Below are 24856 nucleotides of genomic sequence, written 5' to 3' on the forward strand. Positions count from 1 at the left end.
GCCTGGGAGGGCTCAAACTTTTGCCATTGTGGCCTTCCTCTCTAGAAAAGGACTGCTTCTGTCCAGAGGCTAGACCGCCAGCAGAAATAGAAACGAGCTACGTTGAAAATGGACCATAGCTTTAAGCAAGTAGTCGTGGCCGAGTGGTTAAGGCGATGGACTTGAAATCCATTGGGGTCTCCCCGCGTAGGTTCAAATCCTGCCGACTACGTGCTACTTCACCTTTGGTGATATTTTATACTTCATATTAAATGGCATCTGCACAAGCAGGCCGAATATAGCTATCACTCTCAATAGAGCTAAGGAAGGCGAAACACTGGGCAGGGAATGGGATCAAAAGAGTGGCCGGAGAAGGCATGAGACTACCTGTCTGGCACTCCTGCCACTTGTGCACCCCAGCTGTCGAGAAGACACATGTCGAGTAATAGCCAAGGAGATTGGGAAAGAACTTCAGTTATCATCTCGCCAGTAAGTTCCATCTGAGGTATCAGATGCATGAAGGAAGTAGCCTTATTGGGGCGTCTGACAGTGTCATTATTTTCCTAAAGTGTCATAACTGCATTCTTTTACAACCTCCTTTTTGCTTTTCTCTGGCCAGGAACATGAACTTTATAATAGTGCCTTTGAGTCACGTCAGTATGCAGGTATGGACCGAGTGTATTTTTTGCAGTAGAACGGATAGGCAAAGATGGGAAGGCAGTGGAGCAGAGTGAACTGAGGGAAAGAAAAAGACTGCTGTGAGAGTGAGAACCTCAGCTTAAGTGGCAGCCACCCCTCGTGAGTAGTCGTGGCCGAGTGGTTAAGGCGATGGACTCGAAATCCATTGGGGTGTCCCCGCGCAGGTTCAAATCCTGCCGACTACGTCGGTGCTCTTTCACAATGATGTGTTAGGTTTTTCCTTGGATGCCTCCTTTCCCAGGAATAAGCATGTATTATTCAACAACGTTGAGAGCACAGGTAAAACAAAGACAAGAATGTGAAACAATGCACTGTGCAATGCCAGCATGAAAACTCTCAAGGAGTACGCTGCCCAGGCCTACAGCTTCTCAGACACTGTATCTGTCTATTTTGGGGAGCTGCAGAGAAGCCTTGCCTGTGCTTTTCGAGCCTGCTGTCTGGGGTGAGTGCCTGGATAAATTGTTGTTGGGAAGGACAAGGCAGCTAGCTCCTCTACAGGGGTCAATTTAGGAGGTTGGTGGGAAGCACAGGAAGGGGCAGGAAGGAAGCTCTCTGCTGTTGCTTCTCGGCCTAGGCAGAGCTGCAGGTGTGGTTAAAAAGGATTGGCGTTTGGCCAGGTCCCAGACCACAGTGCAACCTAGGGCAACAAGAGAGGTGAGGCTACTGAGGCCCTTACCCTGAGCCTTCTGACCCCACCGCCCCTTTGGCCCCGATCGGCCAAAACCTCTCTATAAGGGCTAAAGGTGATTATTATATATGCCTGAGTAACTTAGGGTCCCTCGCATAAATGGACTCCTGCTGAAGGAGCTCGCCTTTGCTTTGGGACTGGCCCAACACGGCCTTGCTCTCCTCAACAAACCTGCCACCAGCCAGGAGGCTGAATGGCTTGCAGAAGGACACTCCCAGGTATGCCCAAGCACTTCATTTGCATAGAGACTACCCTCTCTTGGGCCCGCCTCCACTCACCTATTAAGTAATGTGGCTAGAATATCAAGACAGAAAGAGGAGCAGGGCCTGACAGCCTTTCAAAGGCTCAACTGAGGTGCTGGGCTGACGGCTGGGATCACCAAAGCCTGGGATGACTCCAATATGGAAGCAGAAGCCTTAGGGCAAACAAAGGTCAGCAGTTGATGTGCTGTAAAGAAGAAGGGCTGCAGAGGGCCTCAGCAAAGCCTTCGGAATACTTGTGGATTGGCAGGAGTGCCTATATTTGTTTTTTGAGAAGCACCTTGCCAGTGCAAAGGATTGCTGAGGAAGAGGAAGGAGCAGAGCGGAATGACTGGAGCCAGTGAGGTTGCCTGTGAAGACATGAAGGGCTATGTTGAAAGGGGCACCGCTTGCAGAGCCAAGTAGTCGTTACCAAGTGGTTAAGGCGATGGACTAGATATCATTTGGCGTCTCCACGAGTATGTTCAAATCCTGCCGACTACGTCAGATGACATTTTTGGGATTCCTCTTCAGGGCCTCCTGCGTGGGAGAACAAGGGAGCAGCCTCTATGCAAAGCAGTCAGTAAAACAGAATATGAAGCAAAGACCATTAAAGCCACAGAAGAAAGATATGAACCCAGGCCAAATGCATCCTGCTCCCCCTCCCTCACCTGTCAGGCACTAGTCTGCAGAGAAACTGAACACGCCCACTCTCCTCCAAGGAGAATTCAGCTCAGGAAACGCCTAGCCACAGGCCCTAGATTGGACGAGGCACTTCTTTTCATACCTGTAAAGACCAACCCGTCTCTCTGTGGAGTCCATTCATGGCCTCCAAGACAGAAGTTTTGCCATGGTGCCTATCGTGGCTGCCATCTCCCTGACGTTAAAGCTACCACCTCTTCCGGCCTGATTTTTTTCCCCCGTCTCAAAACATGAACATACAAGGAGTGCTAATTTCACATGCATGCCTGCTTTTAGCTTGAGACGCTTTAGAAAGTCTTCTGTGGAATAGGAATGATGTATAGGAGAGCAGGGAAAATGGTCCAGTGAACGGAAAGAAAAAAGACTACGGATGGAGGTAAAGTGCCCTGTTGAGATTCACTTGTGTGGGTAGTTGTGGCCGAGTGGTTAAGGCGATGGACTAGAAATCCATTGGGGTATCCCCGCGCAGGTTCGAATCCTGCCAACTACGCTGTCCCTTTTGTGAACAGTATTTTCCCATAATTCTTTGAAATACCTTCTGGCATAAATGCGGGCTCCAAAAGCAGGACTAATAGGGTCAGCGGCCTGGGAGGGCTCAAACTTTTGCCATTGTGGCCTTCCTCTCTAGAAAAGGACTGCTTCTGTCCAGAGGCTAGACCGCCAGCAGAAATAGAAACGAGCTACGTTGAAAATGGACCATAGCTTTAAGCAAGTAGTCGTGGCCGAGTGGTTAAGGCGATGGACTTGAAATCCATTGGGGTCTCCCCGCGTAGGTTCAAATCCTGCCGACTACGTGCTACTTCACCTTTGGTGATATTTTATACTTCATATTAAATGGCATCTGCACAAGCAGGCCGAATATAGCTATCACTCTCAATAGAGCTAAGGAAGGCGAAACACTGGGCAGGGAATGGGATCAAAAGAGTGGCCGGAGAAGGCATGAGACTACCTGTCTGGCACTCCTGCCACTTGTGCACCCCAGCTGTCGAGAAGACACATGTCGAGTAATAGCCAAGGAGATTGGGAAAGAACTTCAGTTATCATCTCGCCAGTAAGTTCCATCTGAGGTATCAGATGCATGAAGGAAGTAGCCTTATTGGGGCGTCTGACAGTGTCATTATTTTCCTAAAGTGTCATAACTGCATTCTTTTACAACCTCCTTTTTGCTTTTCTCTGGCCAGGAACATGAACTTTATAATAGTGCCTTTGAGTCACGTCAGTATGCAGGTATGGACCGAGTGTATTTTTTGCAGTAGAACGGATAGGCAAAGATGGGAAGGCAGTGGAGCAGAGTGAACTGAGGGAAAGAAAAAGACTGCTGTGAGAGTGAGAACCTCAGCTTAAGTGGCAGCCACCCCTCGTGAGTAGTCGTGGCCGAGTGGTTAAGGCGATGGACTCGAAATCCATTGGGGTGTCCCCGCGCAGGTTCAAATCCTGCCGACTACGTCGGTGCTCTTTCACAATGATGTGTTAGGTTTTTCCTTGGATGCCTCCTTTCCCAGGAATAAGCATGTATTATTCAACAACGTTGAGAGCACAGGTAAAACAAAGACAAGAATGTGAAACAATGCACTGTGCAATGCCAGCATGAAAACTCTCAAGGAGTACGCTGCCCAGGCCTACAGCTTCTCAGACACTGTATCTGTCTATTTTGGGGAGCTGCAGAGAAGCCTTGCCTGTGCTTTTCGAGCCTGCTGTCTGGGGTGAGTGCCTGGATAAATTGTTGTTGGGAAGGACAAGGCAGCTAGCTCCTCTACAGGGGTCAATTTAGGAGGTTGGTGGGAAGCACAGGAAGGGGCAGGAAGGAAGCTCTCTGCTGTTGCTTCTCGGCCTAGGCAGAGCTGCAGGTGTGGTTAAAAAGGATTGGCGTTTGGCCAGGTCCCAGACCACAGTGCAACCTAGGGCAACAAGAGAGGTGAGGCTACTGAGGCCCTTACCCTGAGCCTTCTGACCCCACCGCCCCTTTGGCCCCGATCGGCCAAAACCTCTCTATAAGGGCTAAAGGTGATTATTATATATGCCTGAGTAACTTAGGGTCCCTCGCATAAATGGACTCCTGCTGAAGGAGCTCGCCTTTGCTTTGGGACTGGCCCAACACGGCCTTGCTCTCCTCAACAAACCTGCCACCAGCCAGGAGGCTGAATGGCTTGCAGAAGGACACTCCCAGGTATGCCCAAGCACTTCATTTGCATAGAGACTACCCTCTCTTGGGCCCGCCTCCACTCACCTATTAAGTAATGTGGCTAGAATATCAAGACAGAAAGAGGAGCAGGGCCTGACAGCCTTTCAAAGGCTCAACTGAGGTGCTGGGCTGACGGCTGGGATCACCAAAGCCTGGGATGACTCCAATATGGAAGCAGAAGCCTTAGGGCAAACAAAGGTCAGCAGTTGATGTGCTGTAAAGAAGAAGGGCTGCAGAGGGCCTCAGCAAAGCCTTCGGAATACTTGTGGATTGGCAGGAGTGCCTATATTTGTTTTTTGAGAAGCACCTTGCCAGTGCAAAGGATTGCTGAGGAAGAGGAAGGAGCAGAGCGGAATGACTGGAGCCAGTGAGGTTGCCTGTGAAGACATGAAGGGCTATGTTGAAAGGGGCACCGCTTGCAGAGCCAAGTAGTCGTTACCAAGTGGTTAAGGCGATGGACTAGATATCATTTGGCGTCTCCACGAGTATGTTCAAATCCTGCCGACTACGTCAGATGACATTTTTGGGATTCCTCTTCAGGGCCTCCTGCGTGGGAGAACAAGGGAGCAGCCTCTATGCAAAGCAGTCAGTAAAACAGAATATGAAGCAAAGACCATTAAAGCCACAGAAGAAAGATATGAACCCAGGCCAAATGCATCCTGCTCCCCCTCCCTCACCTGTCAGGCACTAGTCTGCAGAGAAACTGAACACGCCCACTCTCCTCCAAGGAGAATTCAGCTCAGGAAACGCCTAGCCACAGGCCCTAGATTGGACGAGGCACTTCTTTTCATACCTGTAAAGACCAACCCGTCTCTCTGTGGAGTCCATTCATGGCCTCCAAGACAGAAGTTTTGCCATGGTGCCTATCGTGGCTGCCATCTCCCTGACGTTAAAGCTACCACCTCTTCCGGCCTGATTTTTTTCCCCCGTCTCAAAACATGAACATACAAGGAGTGCTAATTTCACATGCATGCCTGCTTTTAGCTTGAGACGCTTTAGAAAGTCTTCTGTGGAATAGGAATGATGTATAGGAGAGCAGGGAAAATGGTCCAGTGAACGGAAAGAAAAAAGACTACGGATGGAGGTAAAGTGCCCTGTTGAGATTCACTTGTGTGGGTAGTTGTGGCCGAGTGGTTAAGGCGATGGACTAGAAATCCATTGGGGTATCCCCGCGCAGGTTCGAATCCTGCCAACTACGCTGTCCCTTTTGTGAACAGTATTTTCCCATAATTCTTTGAAATACCTTCTGGCATAAATGCGGGCTCCAAAAGCAGGACTAATAGGGTCAGCGGCCTGGGAGGGCTCAAACTTTTGCCATTGTGGCCTTCCTCTCTAGAAAAGGACTGCTTCTGTCCAGAGGCTAGACCGCCAGCAGAAATAGAAACGAGCTACGTTGAAAATGGACCATAGCTTTAAGCAAGTAGTCGTGGCCGAGTGGTTAAGGCGATGGACTTGAAATCCATTGGGGTCTCCCCGCGTAGGTTCAAATCCTGCCGACTACGTGCTACTTCACCTTTGGTGATATTTTATACTTCATATTAAATGGCATCTGCACAAGCAGGCCGAATATAGCTATCACTCTCAATAGAGCTAAGGAAGGCGAAACACTGGGCAGGGAATGGGATCAAAAGAGTGGCCGGAGAAGGCATGAGACTACCTGTCTGGCACTCCTGCCACTTGTGCACCCCAGCTGTCGAGAAGACACATGTCGAGTAATAGCCAAGGAGATTGGGAAAGAACTTCAGTTATCATCTCGCCAGTAAGTTCCATCTGAGGTATCAGATGCATGAAGGAAGTAGCCTTATTGGGGCGTCTGACAGTGTCATTATTTTCCTAAAGTGTCATAACTGCATTCTTTTACAACCTCCTTTTTGATTTTCTCTGGCCAGGAACATGAACTTTATAATAGTGCCTTTGAGTCACGTCAGTATGCAGGTATGGACCGAGTGTATTTTTTGCAGTAGAACGGATAGGCAAAGATGGGAAGGCAGTGGAGCAGAGTGAACTGAGGGAAAGAAAAAGACTGCTGTGAGAGTGAGAACCTCAGCTTAAGTGGCAGCCACCCCTCGTGAGTAGTCGTGGCCGAGTGGTTAAGGCGATGGACTCGAAATCCATTGGGGTGTCCCCGCGCAGGTTCAAATCCTGCCGACTACGTCGGTGCTCTTTCACAATGATGTGTTAGGTTTTTCCTTGGATGCCTCCTTTCCCAGGAATAAGCATGTATTATTCAACAACGTTGAGAGCACAGGTAAAACAAAGACAAGAATGTGAAACAATGCACTGTGCAATGCCAGCATGAAAACTCTCAAGGAGTACGCTGCCCAGGCCTACAGCTTCTCAGACACTGTATCTGTCTATTTTGGGGAGCTGCAGAGAAGCCTTGCCTGTGCTTTTCGAGCCTGCTGTCTGGGGTGAGTGCCTGGATAAATTGTTGTTGGGAAGGACAAGGCAGCTAGCTCCTCTACAGGGGTCAATTTAGGAGGTTGGTGGGAAGCACAGGAAGGGGCAGGAAGGAAGCTCTCTGCTGTTGCTTCTCGGCCTAGGCAGAGCTGCAGGTGTGGTTAAAAAGGATTGGCGTTTGGCCAGGTCCCAGACCACAGTGCAACCTAGGGCAACAAGAGAGGTGAGGCTACTGAGGCCCTTACCCTGAGCCTTCTGACCCCACCGCCCCTTTGGCCCCGATCGGCCAAAACCTCTCTATAAGGGCTAAAGGTGATTATTATATATGCCTGAGTAACTTAGGGTCCCTCGCATAAATGGACTCCTGCTGAAGGAGCTCGCCTTTGCTTTGGGACTGGCCCAACACGGCCTTGCTCTCCTCAACAAACCTGCCACCAGCCAGGAGGCTGAATGGCTTGCAGAAGGACACTCCCAGGTATGCCCAAGCACTTCATTTGCATAGAGACTACCCTCTCTTGGGCCCGCCTCCACTCACCTATTAAGTAATGTGGCTAGAATATCAAGACAGAAAGAGGAGCAGGGCCTGACAGCCTTTCAAAGGCTCAACTGAGGTGCTGGGCTGACGGCTGGGATCACCAAAGCCTGGGATGACTCCAATATGGAAGCAGAAGCCTTAGGGCAAACAAAGGTCAGCAGTTGATGTGCTGTAAAGAAGAAGGGCTGCAGAGGGCCTCAGCAAAGCCTTCGGAATACTTGTGGATTGGCAGGAGTGCCTATATTTGTTTTTTGAGAAGCACCTTGCCAGTGCAAAGGATTGCTGAGGAAGAGGAAGGAGGTGAGCGGAATGACTGGAGCCAGTGAGGTTGCCTGTGAAGACATGAAGGGCTATGTTGAAAGGGGCACCGCTTGCAGAGCCAAGTAGTCGTTACCAAGTGGTTAAGGCGATGGACTAGATATCATTTGGCGTCTCCACGAGTATGTTCAAATCCTGCCGACTACGTCAGATGACATTTTTGGGATTCCTCTTCAGGGCCTCCTGCGTGGGAGAACAAGGGAGCAGCCTCTATGCAAAGCAGTCAGTAAAACAGAATATGAAGCAAAGACCATTAAAGCCACAGAAGAAAGATATGAACCCAGGCCAAATGCATCCTGCTCCCCCTCCCTCACCTGTCAGGCACTAGTCTGCAGAGAAACTGAACACGCCCACTCTCCTCCAAGGAGAATTCAGCTCAGGAAACGCCTAGCCACAGGCCCTAGATTGGACGAGGCACTTCTTTTCATACCTGTAAAGACCAACCCGTCTCTCTGTGGAGTCCATTCATGGCCTCCAAGACAGAAGTTTTGCCATGGTGCCTATCGTGGCTGCCATCTCCCTGACGTTAAAGCTACCACCTCTTCCGGCCTGATTTTTTTCCCCCGTCTCAAAACATGAACATACAAGGAGTGCTAATTTCACATGCATGCCTGCTTTTAGCTTGAGACGCTTTAGAAAGTCTTCTGTGGAATAGGAATGATGTATAGGAGAGCAGGGAAAATGGTCCAGTGAACGGAAAGAAAAAAGACTACGGATGGAGGTAAAGTGCCCTGTTGAGATTCACTTGTGTGGGTAGTTGTGGCCGAGTGGTTAAGGCGATGGACTAGAAATCCATTGGGGTATCCCCGCGCAGGTTCGAATCCTGCCAACTACGCTGTCCCTTTTGTGAACAGTATTTTCCCATAATTCTTTGAAATACCTTCTGGCATAAATGCGGGCTCCAAAAGCAGGACTAATAGGGTCAGCGGCCTGGGAGGGCTCAAACTTTTGCCATTGTGGCCTTCCTCTCTAGAAAAGGACTGCTTCTGTCCAGAGGCTAGACCGCCAGCAGAAATAGAAACGAGCTACGTTGAAAATGGACCATAGCTTTAAGCAAGTAGTCGTGGCCGAGTGGTTAAGGCGATGGACTTGAAATCCATTGGGGTCTCCCCGCGTAGGTTCAAATCCTGCCGACTACGTGCTACTTCACCTTTGGTGATATTTTATACTTCATATTAAATGGCATCTGCACAAGCAGGCCGAATATAGCTATCACTCTCAATAGAGCTAAGGAAGGCGAAACACTGGGCAGGGAATGGGATCAAAAGAGTGGCCGGAGAAGGCATGAGACTACCTGTCTGGCACTCCTGCCACTTGTGCACCCCAGCTGTCGAGAAGACACATGTCGAGTAATAGCCAAGGAGATTGGGAAAGAACTTCAGTTATCATCTCGCCAGTAAGTTCCATCTGAGGTATCAGATGCATGAAGGAAGTAGCCTTATTCGGGCGTCTGACAGTGTCATTATTTTCCTAAAGTGTCATAACTGCATTCTTTTACAACCTCCTTTTTGCTTTTCTCTGGCCAGGAACATGAACTTTATAATAGTGCCTTTGAGTCACGTCAGTATGCAGGTATGGACCGAGTGTATTTTTTGCAGTAGAACGGATAGGCAAAGATGGGAAGGCAGTGGAGCAGAGTGAACTGAGGGAAAGAAAAAGACTGCTGTGAGAGTGAGAACCTCAGCTTAAGTGGCAGCCACCCCTCGTGAGTAGTCGTGGCCGAGTGGTTAAGGCGATGGACTCGAAATCCATTGGGGTGTCCCCGCGCAGGTTCAAATCCTGCCGACTACGTCGGTGCTCTTTCACAATGATGTGTTAGGTTTTTCCTTGGATGCCTCCTTTCCCAGGAATAAGCATGTATTATTCAACAACGTTGAGAGCACAGGTAAAACAAAGACAAGAATGTGAAACAATGCACTGTGCAATGCCAGCATGAAAACTCTCAAGGAGTACGCTGCCCAGGCCTACAGCTTCTCAGACACTGTATCTGTCTATTTTGGGGAGCTGCAGAGAATCCTTGCCTGTGCTTTTCGAGCCTGCTGTCTGGGGTGAGTGCCTGGATAAATTGTTGTTGGGAAGGACAAGGCAGCTAGCTCCTCTACAGGGGTCAATTTAGGAGGTTGGTGGGAAGCACAGGAAGGGGCAGGAAGGAAGCTCTCTGCTGTTGCTTCTCGGCCTAGGCAGAGCTGCAGGTGTGGTTAAAAAGGATTGGCGTTTGGCCAGGTCCCAGACCACAGTGCAACCTAGGGCAACAAGAGAGGTGAGGCTACTGAGGCCCTTACCCTGAGCCTTCTGACCCCACCGCCCCTTTGGCCCCGATCGGCCAAAACCTCTCTATAAGGGCTAAAGGTGATTATTATATATGCCTGAGTAACTTAGGGTCCCTCGCATAAATGGACTCCTGCTGAAGGAGCTCGCCTTTGCTTTGGGACTGGCCCAACACGGCCTTGCTCTCCTCAACAAACCTGCCACCAGCCAGGAGGCTGAATGGCTTGCAGAAGGACACTCCCAGGTATGCCCAAGCACTTCATTTGCATAGAGACTACCCTCTCTTGGGCCCGCCTCCACTCACCTATTAAGTAATGTGGCTAGAATATCAAGACAGAAAGAGGAGCAGGGCCTGACAGCCTTTCAAAGGCTCAACTGAGGTGCTGGGCTGACGGCTGGGATCACCAAAGCCTGGGATGACTCCAATATGGAAGCAGAAGCCTTAGGGCAAACAAAGGTCAGCAGTTGATGTGCTGTAAAGAAGAAGGGCTGCAGAGGGCCTCAGCAAAGCCTTCGGAATACTTGTGGATTGGCAGGAGTGCCTATATTTGTTTTTTGAGAAGCACCTTGCCAGTGCAAAGGATTGCTGAGGAAGAGGAAGGAGCAGAGCGGAATGACTGGAGCCAGTGAGGTTGCCTGTGAAGACATGAAGGGCTATGTTGAAAGGGGCACCGCTTGCAGAGCCAAGTAGTCGTTACCAAGTGGTTAAGGCGATGGACTAGATATCATTTGGCGTCTCCACGAGTATGTTCAAATCCTGCCGACTACGTCAGATGACATTTTTGGGATTCCTCTTCAGGGCCTCCTGCGTGGGAGAACAAGGGAGCAGCCTCTATGCAAAGCAGTCAGTAAAACAGAATATGAAGCAAAGACCATTAAAGCCACAGAAGAAAGATATGAACCCAGGCCAAATGCATCCTGCTCCCCCTCCCTCACCTGTCAGGCACTAGTCTGCAGAGAAACTGAACACGCCCACTCTCCTCCAAGGAGAATTCAGCTCAGGAAACGCCTAGCCACAGGCCCTAGATTGGACGAGGCACTTCTTTTCATACCTGTAAAGACCAACCCGTCTCTCTGTGGAGTCCATTCATGGCCTCCAAGACAGAAGTTTTGCCATGGTGCCTATCGTGGCTGCCATCTCCCTGACGTTAAAGCTACCACCTCTTCCGGCCTGATTTTTTTCCCCCGTCTCAAAACATGAACATACAAGGAGTGCTAATTTCACATGCATGCCTGCTTTTAGCTTGAGACGCTTTAGAAAGTCTTCTGTGGAATAGGAATGATGTATAGGAGAGCAGGGAAAATGGTCCAGTGAACGGAAAGAAAAAAGACTACGGATGGAGGTAAAGTGCCCTGTTGAGATTCACTTGTGTGGGTAGTTGTGGCCGAGTGGTTAAGGCGATGGACTAGAAATCCATTGGGGTATCCCCGCGCAGGTTCGAATCCTGCCAACTACGCTGTCCCTTTTGTGAACAGTATTTTCCCATAATTCTTTGAAATACCTTCTGGCATAAATGCGGGCTCCAAAAGCAGGACTAATAGGGTCAGCGGCCTGGGAGGGCTCAAACTTTTGCCATTGTGGCCTTCCTCTCTAGAAAAGGACTGCTTCTGTCCAGAGGCTAGACCGCCAGCAGAAATAGAAACGAGCTACGTTGAAAATGGACCATAGCTTTAAGCAAGTAGTCGTGGCCGAGTGGTTAAGGAGATGGACTTGAAATCCATTGGGGTCTCCCCGCGTAGGTTCAAATCCTGCCGACTACGTGCTACTTCACCTTTGGTGATATTTTATACTTCATATTAAATGGCATCTGCACAAGCAGGCCGAATATAGCTATCACTCTCAATAGAGCTAAGGAAGGCGAAACACTGGGCAGGGAATGGGATCAAAAGAGTGGCCGGAGAAGGCATGAGACTACCTGTCTGGCACTCCTGCCACTTGTGCACCCCAGCTGTCGAGAAGACACATGTCGAGTAATAGCCAAGGAGATTGGGAAAGAACTTCAGTTATCATCTCGCCAGTAAGTTCCATCTGAGGTATCAGATGCATGAAGGAAGTAGCCTTATTGGGGCGTCTGACAGTGTCATTATTTTCCTAAAGTGTCATAACTGCATTCTTTTACAACCTCCTTTTTGCTTTTCTCTGGCCAGGAACATGAACTTTATAATAGTGCCTTTGAGTCACGTCAGTATGCAGGTATGGACCGAGTGTATTTTTTGCAGTAGAACGGATAGGCAAAGATGGGAAGGCAGTGGAGCAGAGTGAACTGAGGGAAAGAAAAAGACTGCTGTGAGAGTGAGAACCTCAGCTTAAGTGGCAGCCACCCCTCGTGAGTAGTCGTGGCCGAGTGGTTAAGGCGATGGACTCGAAATCCATTGGGGTGTCCCCGCGCAGGTTCAAATCCTGCCGACTACGTCGGTGCTCTTTCACAATGATGTGTTAGGTTTTTCCTTGGATGCCTCCTTTCCCAGGAATAAGCATGTATTATTCAACAACGTTGAGAGCACAGGTAAAACAAAGACAAGAATGTGAAACAATGCACTGTGCAATGCCAGCATGAAAACTCTCAAGGAGTACGCTGCCCAGGCCTACAGCTTCTCAGACACTGTATCTGTCTATTTTGGGGAGCTGCAGAGAAGCCTTGCCTGTGCTTTTCGAGCCTGCTGTCTGGGGTGAGTGCCTGGATAAATTGTTGTTGGGAAGGACAAGGCAGCTAGCTCCTCTACAGGGGTCAATTTAGGAGGTTGGTGGGAAGCACAGGAAGGGGCAGGAAGGAAGCTCTCTGCTGTTGCTTCTCGGCCTAGGCAGAGCTGCAGGTGTGGTTAAAAAGGATTGGCGTTTGGCCAGGTCCCAGACCACAGTGCAACCTAGGGCAACAAGAGAGGTGAGGCTACTGAGGCCCTTACCCTGAGCCTTCTGACCCCACCGCCCCTTTGGCCCCGATCGGCCAAAACCTCTCTATAAGGGCTAAAGGTGATTATTATATATGCCTGAGTAACTTAGGGTCCCTCGCATAAATGGACTCCTGCTGAAGGAGCTCGCCTTTGCTTTGGGACTGGCCCAACACGGCCTTGCTCTCCTCAACAAACCTGCCACCAGCCAGGAGGCTGAATGGCTTGCAGAAGGACACTCCCAGGTATGCCCAAGCACTTCATTTGCATAGAGACTACCCTCTCTTGGGCCCGCCTCCACTCACCTATTAAGTAATGTGGCTAGAATATCAAGACAGAAAGAGGAGCAGGGCCTGACAGCCTTTCAAAGGCTCAACTGAGGTGCTGGGCTGACGGCTGGGATCACCAAAGCCTGGGATGACTCCAATATGGAAGCAGAAGCCTTAGGGCAAACAAAGGTCAGCAGTTGATGTGCTGTAAAGAAGAAGGGCTGCAGAGGGCCTCAGCAAAGCCTTCGGAATACTTGTGGATTGGCAGGAGTGCCTATATTTGTTTTTTGAGAAGCACCTTGCCAGTGCAAAGGATTGCTGAGGAAGAGGAAGGAGCAGAGCGGAATGACTGGAGCCAGTGAGGTTGCCTGTGAAGACATGAAGGGCTATGTTGAAAGGGGCACCGCTTGCAGAGCCAAGTAGTCGTTACCAAGTGGTTAAGGCGATGGACTAGATATCATTTGGCGTCTCCACGAGTATGTTCAAATCCTGCCGACTACGTCAGATGACATTTTTGGGATTCCTCTTCAGGGCCTCCTGCGTGGGAGAACAAGGGAGCAGCCTCTATGCAAAGCAGTCAGTAAAACAGAATATGAAGCAAAGACCATTAAAGCCACAGAAGAAAGATATGAACCCAGGCCAAATGCATCCTGCTCCCCCTCCCTCACCTGTCAGGCACTAGTCTGCAGAGAAACTGAACACGCCCACTCTCCTCCAAGGAGAATTCAGCTCAGGAAACGCCTAGCCACAGGCCCTAGATTGGACGAGGCACTTCTTTTCATACCTGTAAAGACCAACCCGTCTCTCTGTGGAGTCCATTCATGGCCTCCAAGACAGAAGTTTTGCCATGGTGCCTATCGTGGCTGCCATCTCCCTGACGTTAAAGCTACCACCTCTTCCGGCCTGATTTTTTTCCCCCGTCTCAAAACATGAACATACAAGGAGTGCTAATTTCACATGCATGCCTGCTTTTAGCTTGAGACGCTTTAGAAAGTCTTCTGTGGAATAGGAATGATGTATAGGAGAGCAGGGAAAATGGTCCAGTGAACGGAAAGAAAAAAGACTACGGATGGAGGTAAAGTGCCCTGTTGAGATTCACTTGTGTGGGTAGTTGTGGCCGAGTGGTTAAGGCGATGGACTAGAAATCCATTGGGGTATCCCCGCGCAGGTTCGAATCCTGCCAACTACGCTGTCCCTTTTGTGAACAGTATTTTCCCATAATTCTTTGAAATACCTTCTGGCATAAATGCGGGCTCCAAAAGCAGGACTAATAGGGTCAGCGGCCTGGGAGGGCTCAAACTTTTGCCATTGTGGCCTTCCTCTCTAGAAAAGGACTGCTTCTGTCCAGAGGCTAGACCGCCAGCAGAAATAGAAACGAGCTACGTTGAAAATGGACCATAGCTTTAAGCAAGTAGTCGTGGCCGAGTGGTTAAGGCGATGGACTTGAAATCCATTGGGGTCTCCCCGCGTAGGTTCAAATCCTGCCGACTACGTGCTACTTCACCTTTGGTGATATTTTATACTTCATATTAAATGGCATCTGCACAAGCAGGCCGAATATAGCTATCACTCTCAATAGAGCTAAGGAAGGCGAAACACTGGGCAGGGAATGGGATCAAAAGAGTGGCCGGAGAAGGCATGAGACTACCTGTCTGGCACTCCTGCCACTTGTGCACCCCAGCTGTCGAGAAGACACATGTCGAGTAATAGCCAAGGAGATTGGGAAAGAACTTCAGTTATCATCTCGCCAGTAAGTTCCATCTGAGGTATCAGATGCATGAAGGAAGTAGCCTTATTGGGGCGTCTGACAGTGTCATTATTTTCCTAAAGTGTCATAACTGCATTCTTTTACAACCTCCTTTTTGATTTTCTCTGGCCAGGAACATGAACTTTATAATAGTGCCTTTGAGTCACGTCAGTATGCAGGTATGGACCGAGTGTATTTTTTGCAGTAGAACGGATAGGCAAAGATGGGAAGGCAGTGGAGCAGAGTGAACTGAGGGAAAGAAAAAGACTGCTGTGAGAGTGAGAACCTCAGCTTAAGTGGCAGCCACCCCTCGTGAGTAGTCGTGGCCGAGTGGTTAAGGCGATGGACTCGAAATCCATTGGGGTGTCCCCGCGCAGGTTCAAATCCTGCCGACTACGTCGGTGCTCTTTCACAATGATGTGTTAGGTTTTTCCTTGGATGCCTCCTTTCCCAGGAATAAGCATGTATTATTCAACAACGTTGAGAGCACAGGTAAAACAAAGACAAGAATGTGAAACAATGCACTGTGCAATGCCAGCATGAAAACTCTCAAGGAGTACGCTGCCCAGGCCTACAGCTTCTCAGACACTGTATCTGTCTATTTTGGGGAGCTGCAGAGAAGCCTTGCCTGTGCTTTTCGAGCCTGCTGTCTGGGGTGAGTGCCTGGATAAATTGTTGTTGGGAAGGACAAGGCAGCTAGCTCCTCTACAGGGGTCAATTTAGGAGGTTGGTGGGAAGCACAGGAAGGGGCAGGAAGGAAGCTCTCTGCTGTTGCTTCTCGGCCTAGGCAGAGCTGCAGGTGTGGTTAAAAAGGATTGGCGTTTGGCCAGGTCCCAGACCACAGTGCAACCTAGGGCAACAAGAGAGGTGAGGCTACTGAGGCCCTTACCCTGAGCCTTCTGACCCCACCGCCCCTTTGGCCCCGATCGGCCAAAACCTCTCTATAAGGGCTAAAGGTGATTATTATATATGCCTGAGTAACTTAGGGTCCCTCGCATAAATGGACTCCTGCTGAAGGAGCTCGCCTTTGCTTTGGGACTGGCCCAACACGGCCTTGCTCTCCTCAACAAACCTGCCACCAGCCAGGAGGCTGAATGGCTTGCAGAAGGACACTCCCAGGTATGCCCAAGCACTTCATTTGCATAGAGACTACCCTCTCTTGGGCCCGCCTCCACTCACCTATTAAGTAATGTGGCTAGAATATCAAGACAGAAAGAGGAGCAGGGCCTGACAGCCTTTCAAAGGCTCAACTGAGGTGCTGGGCTGACGGCTGGGATCACCAAAGCCTGGGATGACTCCAATATGGAAGCAGAAGCCTTAGGGCAAACAAAGGTCAGCAGTTGATGTGCTGTAAAGAAGAAGGGCTGCAGAGGGCCTCAGCAAAGCCTTCGGAATACTTGTGGATTGGCAGGAGTGCCTATATTTGTTTTTTGAGAAGCACCTTGCCAGTGCAAAGGATTGCTGAGGAAGAGGAAGGAGCAGAGCGGAATGACTGGAGCCAGTGAGGTTGCCTGTGAAGACATGAAGGGCTATGTTGAAAGGGGCACCGCTTGCAGAGCCAAGTAGTCGTTACCAAGTGGTTAAGGCGATGGACTAGATATCATTTGGCGTCTCCACGAGTATGTTCAAATCCTGCCGACTACGTCAGATGACATTTTTGGGATTCCTCTTCAGGGCCTCCTGCGTGGGAGAACAAGGGAGCAGCCTCTATGCAAAGCAGTCAGTAAAACAGAATATGAAGCAAAGACCATTAAAGCCACAGAAGAAAGATATGAACCCAGGCCAAATGCATCCTGCTCCCCCTCCCTCACCTGTCAGGCACTAGTCTGCAGAGAAACTGAACACGCCCACTCTCCTCCAAGGAGAATTCAGCTCAGGAAACGCCTAGCCACAGGCCCTAGATTGGACGAGGCACTTCTTTTCATACCTGTAAAGACCAACCCGTCTCTCTGTGGAGTCCATTCATGGCCTCCAAGACAGAAGTTTTGCCATGGTGCCTATCGTGGCTGCCATCTCCCTGACGTTAAAGCTACCACCTCTTCCGGCCTGATTTTTTTCCCCCGTCTCAAAACATGAACATACAAGGAGTGCTAATTTCACATGCATGCCTGCTTTTAGCTTGAGACGCTTTAGAAAGTCTTCTGTGGAATAGGAATGATGTATAGGAGAGCAGGGAAAATGGTCCAGTGAACGGAAAGAAAAAAGACTACGGATGGAGGTAAAGTGCCCTGTTGAGATTCACTTGTGTGGGTAGTTGTGGCCGAGTGGTTAAGGCGATGGACTAGAAATCCATTGGGGTATCCCCGCGCAGGTTCGAATCCTGCCAACTACGCTGTCCCTTTTGTGAACAGTATTTTCCCATAATTCTTTGAAATACCTTCTGGCATAAATGCGGGCTCCAAAAGCAGGACTAATAGGGTCAGCGGCCTGGGAGGGCTCAAACTTTTGCCATTGTGGCCTTCCTCTCTAGAAAAGGACTGCTTCTGTCCAGAGGCTAGACCGCCAGCAGAAATAGAAACGAGCTACGTTGAAAATGGACCATAGCTTTAAGCAAGTAGTCGTGGCCGAGTGGTTAAGGCGATGGACTTGAAATCCATTGGGGTCTCCCCGCGTAGGTTCAAATCCTGCCGACTACGTGCTACTTCACCTTTGGTGATATTTTATACTTCATATTAAATGGCATCTGCACAAGCAGGCCGAATATAGCTATCACTCTCAATAGAGCTAAGGAAGGCGAAACACTGGGCAGGGAATGGGATCAAAAGAGTGGCCGGAGAAGGCATGAGACTACCTGTCTGGCACTCCTGCCACTTGTGCACCCCAGCTGTCGAGAAGACACATGTCGAGTAATAGCCAAGGAGATTGGGAAAGAACTTCAGTTATCATCTCGCCAGTAAGTTCCATCTGAGGTATCAGATGCATGAAGGAAGTAGCCTTATTGGGGCGTCTGACAGTGTCATTATTTTCCTAAAGTGTCATAACTGCATTCTTTTACAACCTCCTTTTTGCTTTTCTCTGGCCAGGAACATGAACTTTATAATAGTGCCTTTGAGTCACGTCAGTATGCAGGTATGGACCGAGTGTATTTTTTGCAGTAGAACGGATAGGCAAAGATGGGAAGGCAGTGGAGCAGAGTGAACTGAGGGAAAGAAAAAGACTGCTGTGAGAGTGAGAACCTCAGCTTAAGTGGCAGCCACCCCTCGTGAGTAGTCGTGGCCGAGTGGTTAAGGCGATGGACTCGAAATCCATTGGGGTGTCCCCGCGCAGGTTCAAATCCTGCCGACTACGTCGGTGCTCTTTCACAATGATGTGTTAGGTTTTTCCTTGGATGCCTCCTTTCCCAGGAATAAGCATGTATTATTCAACAACGTTGAGAGCACAGGTAAAACAAAGACAAGAATGTGAAACAATGCACTGTGCAATGCCAGCATGAAAACTCTCAAGGAGTACGCTGCCCAGGCCTACAGCTTCTCAGACACTGTATCTGTCTATTTTGGGGAGCTGCAGAGAAGCCTTGCCTGTGCTTTTCGAGCCTGCTGTCTGGGGTGAGTGCCTGGATAAATTGTTGTTGGGAAGGACAAGGCAGCTAGCTCCTCTACAGGGGTCAATTTAGGAGGTTGGTGGGAAGCACAGGAAGGGGCAGGAAGGAAGCTCTCTGCTGTTGCTTCTCGGCCTAGGCAGAGCTGCAGGTGTGGTTAAAAAGGATTGGCGTTTGGCCAGGTCCCAGACCACAGTGCAACCTAGGGCAACAAGAGAGGTGAGGCTACTGAGGCCCTTACCCTGAGCCTTCTGACCCCACCGCCCCTTTGGCCCCGATCGGCCAAAACCTCTCTATAAGGGCTAAAGGTGATTATTATATATGCCTGAGTAACTTAGGGTCCCTCGCATAAATGGACTCCTGCTGAAGGAGCTCGCCTTTGCTTTGGGACTGGCCCAACACGGCCTTGCTCTCCTCAACAAACCTGCCACCAGCCAGGAGGCTGAATGGCTTGCAGAAGGACACTCCCAGGTATGCCCAAGCACTTCATTTGCATAGAGACTACCCTCTCTTGGGCCCGCCTCCACTCACCTATTAAGTAATGTGGCTAGAATATCAAGACAGAAAGAGGAGCAGGGCCTGACAGCCTTTCAAAGGCTCAACTGAGGTGCTGGGCTGACAGCTGGGATCACCAAAGCCTGGGATGACTCCAATATGGAAGCAGAAGCCTTAGGGCAAACAAAGGTCAGCAGTTGATGTGCTGTAAAGAAGAAGGGCTGCAGAGGGCCTCAGCAAAGCCTTCGGAATACTTGTGGATTGGCAGGAGTGCCTATATTTGTTTTTTGAGAAGCACCTTGCCAGTGCAAAGGATTGCTGAGGAAGAGGAAGGAGCAGAGCGGAATGACTGGAGCCAGTGAGGTTGCCTGTGAAGACATGAAGGGCTATGTTGAAAGGGGCACCGCTTGCAGAGCCAAGTAGTCGTTACCAAGTGGTTAAGGCGATGGACTAGATATCATTTGGCGTCTCCACGAGTATGTTCAAATCCTGCCGACTACGTCAGATGACATTTTTGGGATTCCTCTTCAGGGCCTCCTGCGTGGGAGAACAAGGGAGCAGCCTCTATGCAAAGCAGTCAGTAAAACAGAATATGAAGCAAAGACCATTAAAGCCACAGAAGAAAGATATGAACCCAGGCCAAATGCATCCTGCTCCCCCTCCCTCACCTGTCAGGCACTAGTCTGCAGAGAAACTGAACACGCCCACTCTCCTCCAAGGAGAATTCAGCTCAGGAAACGCCTAGCCACAGGCCCTAGATTGGACGAGGCACTTCTTTTCATACCTGTAAAGACCAACCCGTCTCTCTGTGGAGTCCATTCATGGCCTCCAAGACAGAAGTTTTGCCATGGTGCCTATCGTGGCTGCCATCTCCCTGACGTTAAAGCTACCACCTCTTCCGGCCTGATTTTTTTCCCCCGTCTCAAAACATGAACATACAAGGAGTGCTAATTTCACATGCATGCCTGCTTTTAGCTTGAGACGCTTTAGAAAGTCTTCTGTGGAATAGGAATGATGTATAGGAGAGCAGGGAAAATGGTCCAGTGAACGGAAAGAAAAAAGACTACGGATGGAGGTAAAGTGCCCTGTTGAGATTCACTTGTGTGGGTAGTTGTGGCCGAGTGGTTAAGGCGATGGACTAGAAATCCATTGGGGTATCCCCGCGCAGGTTCGAATCCTGCCAACTACGCTGTCCCTTTTGTGAACAGTATTTTCCCATAATTCTTTGAAATACCTTCTGGCATAAATGCGGGCTCCAAAAGCAGGACTAATAGGGTCAGCGCCCTGGGAGGGCTCAAACTTTTGCCATTGTGGCCTTCCTCTCTAGAAAAGGACTGCTTCTGTCCAGAGGCTAGACCGCCAGCAGAAATAGAAACGAGCTACGTTGAAAATGGACCATAGCTTTAAGCAAGTAGTCGTGGCCGAGTGGTTAAGGCGATGGACTTGAAATCCATTGGGGTCTCCCCGCGTAGGTTCAAATCCTGCCGACTACGTGCTACTTCACCTTTGGTGATATTTTATACTTCATATTAAATGGCATCTGCACAAGCAGGCCGAATATAGCTATCACTCTCAATAGAGCTAAGGAAGGCGAAACACTGGGCAGGGAATGGGATCAAAAGAGTGGCCGGAGAAGGCATGAGACTACCTGTCTGGCACTCCTGCCACTTGTGCACCCCAGCTGTCGAGAAGACACATGTCGAGTAATAGCCAAGGAGATTGGGAAAGAACTTCAGTTATCATCTCGCCAGTAAGTTCCATCTGAGGTATCAGATGCATGAAGGAAGTAGCCTTATTGGGGCGTCTGACAGTGTCATTATTTTCCTAAAGTGTCATAACTGCATTCTTTTACAACCTCCTTTTTGCTTTTCTCTGGCCAGGAACATGAACTTTATAATAGTGCCTTTGAGTCACGTCAGTATGCAGGTATGGACCGAGTGTATTTTTTGCAGTAGAACGGATAGGCAAAGATGGGAAGGCAGTGGAGCAGAGTGAACTGAGGGAAAGAAAAAGACTGCTGTGAGAGTGAGAACCTCAGCTTAAGTGGCAGCCACCCCTCGTGAGTAGTCGTGGCCGAGTGGTTAAGGCGATGGACTCGAAATCCATTGGGGTGTCCCCGCGCAGGTTCAAATCCTGCCGACTACGTCGGTGCTCTTTCACAATGATGTGTTAGGTTTTTCCTTGGATGCCTCCTTTCCCAGGAATAAGCATGTATTATTCAACAACGTTGAGAGCACAGGTAAAACAAAGACAAGAATGTGAAACAATGCACTGTGCAATGCCAGCATGAAAACTCTCAAGGAGTACGCTGCCCAGGCCTACAGCTTCTCAGACACTGTGTCTGTCTATTTTGGGGAGCTGCAGAGAAGCCTTGCCTGTGCTTTTCGAGCCTGCTGTCTGGGGTGAGTGCCTGGATAAATTGTTGTTGGGAAGGACAAGGCAGCTAGCTCCTCTACAGGGGTCAATTTAGGAGGTTGGTGGGAAGCACAGGAAGGGGCAGGAAGGAAGCTCTCTGCTGTTGCTTCTCGGCCTAGGCAGAGCTGCAGGTGTGGTTAAAAAGGATTGGCGTTTGGCCAGGTCCCAGACCACAGTGCAACCTAGGGCAACAAGAGAGGTGAGGCTACTGAGGCCCTTACCCTGAGCCTTCTGACCCCACCGCCCCTTTGGCCCCGATCGGCCAAAACCTCTCTATAAGGGCTAAAGGTGATTATTATATATGCCTGAGTAACTTAGGGTCCCTCGCATAAATGGACTCCTGCTGAAGGAGCTCGCCTTTGCTTTGGGACTGGCCCAACACGGCCTTGCTCTCCTCAACAAACCTGCCACCAGCCAGGAGGCTGAATGGCTTGCAGAAGGACACTCCCAGGTATGCCCAAGCACTTCATTTGCATAGAGACTACCCTCTCTTGGGCCCGCCTCCACTCACCTATTAAGTAATGTGGCTAGAATATCAAGACAGAAAGAGGAGCAGGGCCTGACAGCCTTTCAAAGGCTCAACTGAGGTGCTGGGCTGACGGCTGGGATCACCAAAGCCTGGGATGACTCCAATATGGAAGCAGAAGCCTTAGGGCAAACAAAGGTCAGCAGTTGATGTGCTGTAAAGAAGAAGGGCTGCAGAGGGCCTCAGCAAAGCCTTCGGAATACTTGTGGATTGGCAGGAGTGCCTATATTTGTTTTTTGAGAAGCACCTTGCCAGTGCAAAGGATTGCTGAGGAAGAGGAAGGAGCAGAGCGGAATGACTGGAGCCAGTGAGGTTGCCTGTGAAGACATGAAGGGCTATGTTGAAAGGGGCACCGCTTGCAGAGCCAAGTAGTCGTTACCAAGTGGTTAAGGCGATGGACTAGATATCATTTGGCGTCTCCACGAGTATGTTCAAATCCTGCCGACTACGTCAGATGACATTTTTGGGATTCCTCTTCAGGGCCTCCTGCGTGGGAGAACAAGGGAGCAGCCTCTATGCAAAGCAGTCAGTAAAACAGAATATGAAGCAAAGACCATTAAAGCCACAGAAGAAAGATATGAACCCAGGCCAAATGCATCCTGCTCCCCCTCCCTCACCTGTCAGGCACTAGTCTGCAGAGAAACTGAACACGCCCACTCTCCTCCAAGGAGAATTCAGCTCAGGAAACGCCTAGCCACAGGCCCTAGATTGGACGAGGCACTTCTTTTCATACCTGTAAAGACCAACCCGTCTCTCTGTGGAGTCCATTCATTGCCTCCAAGACAGAAGTTTTGCCATGGTGCCTATCGTGGCTGCCATCTCCCTGACGTTAAAGCTACCACCTCTTCCGGCCTGATTTTTTTCCCCCGTCTCAAAACATGAACATACAAGGAGTGCTAATTTCACATGCATGCCTGCTTTTAGCTTGAGACGCTTTAGAAAGTCTTCTGTGGAATAGGAATGATGTATAGGAGAGCAGGGAAAATGGTCCAGTGAACGGAAAGAAAAAAGACTACGGATGGAGGTAAAGTGCCCTGTTGAGATTCACTTGTGTGGGTAGTTGTGGCCGAGTGGTTAAGGCGATGGACTAGAAATCCATTGGGGTATCCCCGCGCAGGTTCGAATCCTGCCAACTACGCTGTCCCTTTTGTGAACAGTATTTTCCCATAATTCTTTGAAATACCTTCTGGCATAAATGCGGGCTCCAAAAGCAGGACTAATAGGGTCAGCGGCCTGGGAGGGCTCAAACTTTTGCCATTGTGGCCTTCCTCTCTAGAAAAGGACTGCTTCTGTCCAGAGGCTAGACCGCCAGCAGAAATAGAAACGAGCTACGTTGAAAATGGACCATAGCTTTAAGCAAGTAGTCGTGGCCGAGTGGTTAAGGCGATGGACTTGAAATCCATTGGGGTCTCCCCGCGTAGGTTCAAATCCTGCCGACTACGTGCTACTTCACCTTTGGTGATATTTTATACTTCATATTAAATGGCATCTGCACAAGCAGGCCGAATATAGCTATCACTCTCAATAGAGCTAAGGAAGGCGAAACACTGGGCAGGGAATGGGATCAAAAGAGTGGCCGGAGAAGGCATGAGACTACCTGTCTGGCACTCCTGCCACTTGTGCACCCCAGCTGTCGAGAAGACACATGTCGAGTAATAGCCAAGGAGATTGGGAAAGAACTTCAGTTATCATCTCGCCAGTAAGTTCCATCTGAGGTATCAGATGCATGAAGGAAGTAGCCTTATTGGGGCGTCTGACAGTGTCATTATTTTCCTAAAGTGTCATAACTGCATTCTTTTACAACCTCCTTTTTGCTTTTCTCTGGCCAGGAACATGAACTTTATAATAGTGCCTTTGAGTCACGTCAGTATGCAGGTATGGACCGAGTGTATTTTTTGCAGTAGAACGGATAGGCAAAGATGGGAAGGCAGTGGAGCAGAGTGAACTGAGGGAAAGAAAAAGACTGCTGTGAGAGTGAGAACCTCAGCTTAAGTGGCAGCCACCCCTCGTGAGTAGTCGTGGCCGAGTGGTTAAGGCGATGGACTCGAAATCCATTGGGGTGTCCCCGCGCAGGTTCAAATCCTGCCGACTACGTCGGTGCTCTTTCACAATGATGTGTTAGGTTTTTCCTTGGATGCCTCCTTTCCCAGGAATAAGCATGTATTATTCAACAACGTTGAGAGCACAGGTAAAACAAAGACAAGAATGTGAAACAATGCACTGTGCAATGCCAGCATGAAAACTCTCAAGGAGTACGCTGCCCAGGCCTACAGCTTCTCAGACACTGTATCTGTCTATTTTGGGGAGCTGCAGAGAATCCTTGCCTGTGCTTTTCGAGCCTGCTGTCTGGGGTGAGTGCCTGGATAAATTGTTGTTGGGAAGGACAAGGCAGCTAGCTCCTCTACAGGGGTCAATTTAGGAGGTTGGTGGGAAGCACAGGAAGGGGCAGGAAGGAAGCTCTCTGCTGTTGCTTCTCGGCCTAGGCAGAGCTGCAGGTGTGGTTAAAAAGGATTGGCGTTTGGCCAGGTCCCAGACCACAGTGCAACCTAGGGCAACAAGAGAGGTGAGGCTACTGAGGCCCTTACCCTGAGCCTTCTGACCCCACCGCCCCTTTGGCCCCGATCGGCCAAAACCTCTCTATAAGGGCTAAAGGTGATTATTATATATGCCTGAGTAACTTAGGGTCCCTCGCATAAATGGACTCCTGCTGAAGGAGCTCGCCTTTGCTTTGGGACTGGCCCAACACGGCCTTGCTCTCCTCAACAAACCTGCCACCAGCCAGGAGGCTGAATGGCTTGCAGAAGGACACTCCCAGGTATGCCCAAGCACTTCATTTGCATAGAGACTACCCTCTCTTGGGCCCGCCTCCACTCACCTATTAAGTAATGTGGCTAGAATATCAAGACAGAAAGAGGAGCAGGGCCTGACAGCCTTTCAAAGGCTCAACTGAGGTGCTGGGCTGACGGC

The 24856-nt window shown here is 49.7% G+C and overlaps 26 non-coding genes across 26 annotated transcripts; all 26 read left to right on the forward strand.

The window, feature by feature from the left end:
* The first annotated feature begins 129 nt into the window (after positions 1-129).
* TRNAS-UGA (transfer RNA serine (anticodon UGA)) lies at positions 130-211 on the forward strand. The gene has a single exon. It is a non-coding gene; the product is annotated as a tRNA-Ser (tRNA).
* Positions 212-781: 570 nt separating this feature from the next.
* On the forward strand, positions 782-863 carry TRNAS-CGA (transfer RNA serine (anticodon CGA)). The gene has a single exon. It is a non-coding gene; the product is annotated as a tRNA-Ser (tRNA).
* Positions 864-2715: 1852 nt separating this feature from the next.
* On the forward strand, positions 2716-2797 carry TRNAS-AGA (transfer RNA serine (anticodon AGA)). Its single transcript has one exon. It is a non-coding gene; the product is annotated as a tRNA-Ser (tRNA).
* Positions 2798-3019: 222 nt separating this feature from the next.
* Positions 3020-3101, forward strand: TRNAS-UGA (transfer RNA serine (anticodon UGA)). Its single transcript has one exon. It is a non-coding gene; the product is annotated as a tRNA-Ser (tRNA).
* Positions 3102-3671: 570 nt separating this feature from the next.
* On the forward strand, positions 3672-3753 carry TRNAS-CGA (transfer RNA serine (anticodon CGA)). The gene has a single exon. It is a non-coding gene; the product is annotated as a tRNA-Ser (tRNA).
* A 1852-nt stretch (positions 3754-5605) lies between these two features.
* Positions 5606-5687, forward strand: TRNAS-AGA (transfer RNA serine (anticodon AGA)). Its single transcript has one exon. It is a non-coding gene; the product is annotated as a tRNA-Ser (tRNA).
* Positions 5688-5909: 222 nt separating this feature from the next.
* On the forward strand, positions 5910-5991 carry TRNAS-UGA (transfer RNA serine (anticodon UGA)). Its single transcript has one exon. It is a non-coding gene; the product is annotated as a tRNA-Ser (tRNA).
* Positions 5992-6561: 570 nt separating this feature from the next.
* Positions 6562-6643, forward strand: TRNAS-CGA (transfer RNA serine (anticodon CGA)). The gene has a single exon. It is a non-coding gene; the product is annotated as a tRNA-Ser (tRNA).
* A 1852-nt stretch (positions 6644-8495) lies between these two features.
* Positions 8496-8577, forward strand: TRNAS-AGA (transfer RNA serine (anticodon AGA)). The gene has a single exon. It is a non-coding gene; the product is annotated as a tRNA-Ser (tRNA).
* Positions 8578-8799: 222 nt separating this feature from the next.
* TRNAS-UGA (transfer RNA serine (anticodon UGA)) lies at positions 8800-8881 on the forward strand. The gene has a single exon. It is a non-coding gene; the product is annotated as a tRNA-Ser (tRNA).
* A 570-nt stretch (positions 8882-9451) lies between these two features.
* On the forward strand, positions 9452-9533 carry TRNAS-CGA (transfer RNA serine (anticodon CGA)). Its single transcript has one exon. It is a non-coding gene; the product is annotated as a tRNA-Ser (tRNA).
* Positions 9534-11385: 1852 nt separating this feature from the next.
* Positions 11386-11467, forward strand: TRNAS-AGA (transfer RNA serine (anticodon AGA)). Its single transcript has one exon. It is a non-coding gene; the product is annotated as a tRNA-Ser (tRNA).
* Positions 11468-11689: 222 nt separating this feature from the next.
* On the forward strand, positions 11690-11771 carry TRNAS-UGA (transfer RNA serine (anticodon UGA)). The gene has a single exon. It is a non-coding gene; the product is annotated as a tRNA-Ser (tRNA).
* Positions 11772-12341: 570 nt separating this feature from the next.
* On the forward strand, positions 12342-12423 carry TRNAS-CGA (transfer RNA serine (anticodon CGA)). The gene has a single exon. It is a non-coding gene; the product is annotated as a tRNA-Ser (tRNA).
* Positions 12424-14275: 1852 nt separating this feature from the next.
* TRNAS-AGA (transfer RNA serine (anticodon AGA)) lies at positions 14276-14357 on the forward strand. The gene has a single exon. It is a non-coding gene; the product is annotated as a tRNA-Ser (tRNA).
* Positions 14358-14579: 222 nt separating this feature from the next.
* On the forward strand, positions 14580-14661 carry TRNAS-UGA (transfer RNA serine (anticodon UGA)). The gene has a single exon. It is a non-coding gene; the product is annotated as a tRNA-Ser (tRNA).
* A 570-nt stretch (positions 14662-15231) lies between these two features.
* Positions 15232-15313, forward strand: TRNAS-CGA (transfer RNA serine (anticodon CGA)). Its single transcript has one exon. It is a non-coding gene; the product is annotated as a tRNA-Ser (tRNA).
* A 1852-nt stretch (positions 15314-17165) lies between these two features.
* Positions 17166-17247, forward strand: TRNAS-AGA (transfer RNA serine (anticodon AGA)). Its single transcript has one exon. It is a non-coding gene; the product is annotated as a tRNA-Ser (tRNA).
* A 222-nt stretch (positions 17248-17469) lies between these two features.
* TRNAS-UGA (transfer RNA serine (anticodon UGA)) lies at positions 17470-17551 on the forward strand. Its single transcript has one exon. It is a non-coding gene; the product is annotated as a tRNA-Ser (tRNA).
* A 570-nt stretch (positions 17552-18121) lies between these two features.
* On the forward strand, positions 18122-18203 carry TRNAS-CGA (transfer RNA serine (anticodon CGA)). Its single transcript has one exon. It is a non-coding gene; the product is annotated as a tRNA-Ser (tRNA).
* Positions 18204-20055: 1852 nt separating this feature from the next.
* TRNAS-AGA (transfer RNA serine (anticodon AGA)) lies at positions 20056-20137 on the forward strand. The gene has a single exon. It is a non-coding gene; the product is annotated as a tRNA-Ser (tRNA).
* Positions 20138-20359: 222 nt separating this feature from the next.
* On the forward strand, positions 20360-20441 carry TRNAS-UGA (transfer RNA serine (anticodon UGA)). The gene has a single exon. It is a non-coding gene; the product is annotated as a tRNA-Ser (tRNA).
* Positions 20442-21011: 570 nt separating this feature from the next.
* TRNAS-CGA (transfer RNA serine (anticodon CGA)) lies at positions 21012-21093 on the forward strand. The gene has a single exon. It is a non-coding gene; the product is annotated as a tRNA-Ser (tRNA).
* Positions 21094-22945: 1852 nt separating this feature from the next.
* On the forward strand, positions 22946-23027 carry TRNAS-AGA (transfer RNA serine (anticodon AGA)). The gene has a single exon. It is a non-coding gene; the product is annotated as a tRNA-Ser (tRNA).
* A 222-nt stretch (positions 23028-23249) lies between these two features.
* Positions 23250-23331, forward strand: TRNAS-UGA (transfer RNA serine (anticodon UGA)). The gene has a single exon. It is a non-coding gene; the product is annotated as a tRNA-Ser (tRNA).
* Positions 23332-23901: 570 nt separating this feature from the next.
* On the forward strand, positions 23902-23983 carry TRNAS-CGA (transfer RNA serine (anticodon CGA)). The gene has a single exon. It is a non-coding gene; the product is annotated as a tRNA-Ser (tRNA).
* Positions 23984-24856: the final 873 nt, after the last annotated feature.

Source organism: Pleurodeles waltl, chromosome 7 (assembly GCF_031143425.1).
Source record: "Pleurodeles waltl isolate 20211129_DDA chromosome 7, aPleWal1.hap1.20221129, whole genome shotgun sequence".
NCBI classification, from domain to species: domain Eukaryota; kingdom Metazoa; phylum Chordata; class Amphibia; order Caudata; family Salamandridae; genus Pleurodeles; species Pleurodeles waltl.